At 42.3% G+C, this 2512-nt stretch overlaps 1 long non-coding RNA gene across 1 annotated transcript in view; it reads right to left on the bottom strand.

Moving 5' to 3' along the window:
* Window positions 1-2512, bottom strand: part of LOC116688036 (uncharacterized) — an 8440-nt gene that overhangs the window by 5818 nt on the left and 110 nt on the right. The window lies entirely within an intron of this gene.

Genomic DNA, 2512 nt, shown 5'->3' with positions numbered 1-2512 from the left:
ACACACACACACACACACACAGATTGAGTTCTCTTAAAGAAGCTGCAGTACCATTTTACAACAAATGCCTTATTGTGCTGATGTGACCAAGCCCGACCCAAACAGAATTTCTAAATATCTTGGGTCCCGTCGTATTGCACTGAAAGCTGATATTTTGTCACTAGCAACCTGCACGTGTCATATGTCAAATACAGTTAGATTTTCAGCTTTGAATTAAACCGTTCAGGAGTTATTACAGCAAAAGTGGGACGTGCGTAATGTTTCATCTGACCCTACATATCATCAACGGTACTTCCAAAAGCTGTTATTTTAGATAGATTGTTGCCGGGCTATACGTCTTTGATTTGTCTGTTAACAACTCGTTGCCGTCATCATGAAGCGTGTCTGAAGCGGTTTTTGAAATATCATGAACTGTGGATGATTCTGTCATTATTATAGCTAGAACAGTAGATTTTCCATTTATTTCAAGTTTCTGTTGTGGAAAATGTCGTTTCACTAGGTTTTTACGTGGGTTAGACCACTGGACATCCAGAAAACACCCACAGCCCGTCAGTCTCTATAGGAGAACATGGGAAAAATTGACCCCCCCTACCTGGCTAGCCCAAATATATTTTCATCTTTCTAAAACTACTTTTCCATGTCTCACCTCCATAGATAATTGTATAAACACAGATATTTGTGCATTTACGTAAAAGCCATGGAGTTACAGCCAGGTCTGGGACTTAAGTATGCTATTACAGCCTGTTTAGTTTTCCATGTAAAAAAGCATGCTATATAAAAGTTTGGGATTGTGGAGAACACTAAATGGTTTACTGAATAAGCATACAGTCAAACCTTTAAATGAAAAACACTAATTAGCAATCAAAAAAATGTATCCGCTAATGAAGATTACTGTTGACCATCAAAACTTGTTTATTGGCTGTAACTATGTGATGAAAGGAAATAATAGGAAGATATTTGGCTGATAGAAGGAAGTTAACATGCTCTATGTTTTCACATAAGGAAGTATGTCTATCATCATCACACTCGAGACAACTGGAATGTTTCATCCAGTCCCACGTTTCCATTGTCCCGGCTCTACCCTGCTACCAATATCCCGAGCCTCTGAGCACTCCAGCCGCTGCTTCACCCTCCAACTCCTTGAGCCATTACATTGAAAATCTTTGAGCTAACAGGAGCCTATCATTTCTGTAGCCTACTCTGAAACAACAGACTACTATGTCTGGCGTTCCACCCTCCACAACGCAGTATTCGGACTAAAACCCTTCCTGAGATCAATAATGTTGTCAGACACTTAGTCCCAATCTGACCCTGTCAGTACTAAACTAAAATCACGTTTATTGGACAAAAAAGGTTCATGTGGGAAGATATTTGCAAACAAAATTTCAGGGGGGACGGTTCAGTTATTCTATAGATTGTTGTACAGACCACCACAGGATACAACAACTCCCCACTGGAAGCCTCTATCAGCAGCTCCCGAGGCAGGTTCCACGGCAGGTAAAACCTTAACCCTCGAGAAGGGGTTTTCAGGTTAGATGCATAACGGTAGCCTAACAAACCAGACCCACGTCAAGATGTGGGGTCTAGGAACTCCCCATTGGCAGGGCTCAACCTGAGGGGCTGGATAAAGGGGTGTCTTTCAAATTCCCTCTGCACGTAATAGGATAGTTCTAAAACCAACCAGAACAACGCTGGTTGATAGATTCAACTTTTTTGCTGAATCCGGTCGGCCAAACATCTTCTTTTTAAGAATGACTTCTGTTGTGGTATGGGAAAGTAAGGACCCAAATGCAGAGACAGGCACTTAGGCCGGAGAGTAATTTGCAGGAAGTTTAATAGCAAAAAAGTCCAAACAAGAACAGGGATCCAATAACACAAAAATCTCAAAGAGATCCAAATCAAAAAACTCTCAAAGAGTCAAGGGAGAAAACCAAGAAAACCATAACCAGGAACAAAGACACTGGGAACAACGACCACAGGGATGCAAAATGAAGGATGTACCAACAGGAAGACCACATGGCGGACAAGCAGACTGACAAAAGGGAAGCACAGACACTAAATACACAAGATAACGAGGTAACGAGAGGCAGGTGCCAAGAGGGCAGGGAAGCAGGTGGAAGACATCAGGAAATCACAAGAGCGGGAAGACACAGGAAGTAAAGCTAAAGACAGGATGAGACAAAAACCAGACTTCAAAATAAAACAGGAAACAGAACCCTACAGACAGACACTCACAGGGGAACACAAGACAGGGACAGCAACACAAGACACAAACACGAGGAGACGAGACAGGAGCAAAAAACTACAGGAGGAGAAAAAGAACAAAACATGTGTGTCTTCCAGAGTTGCGTCCAAAACCGATTCAAAAAACAGTCGTCTTTGTTTTCATGTTGCAGGAAATTCACGCAGAATAATCGCAAACTTAGCCATCCTTATGTTAAAGGAGAATTCCTTTGACACAAGCAGCAAGCAGCCAGCAGCTAGCAGCTAGCAGCCAGCAGCTAGCAGCCAG

The sequence above is a fragment of the Etheostoma spectabile genome, chromosome 4 (genome assembly GCF_008692095.1).
Source record: "Etheostoma spectabile isolate EspeVRDwgs_2016 chromosome 4, UIUC_Espe_1.0, whole genome shotgun sequence".
NCBI classification, from domain to species: Eukaryota; Metazoa; Chordata; class Actinopteri; order Perciformes; family Percidae; genus Etheostoma; species Etheostoma spectabile.
Note: the sequence above shows the minus strand (reverse complement) of the source record. Positions and strands in the feature narration are given on the sequence as shown.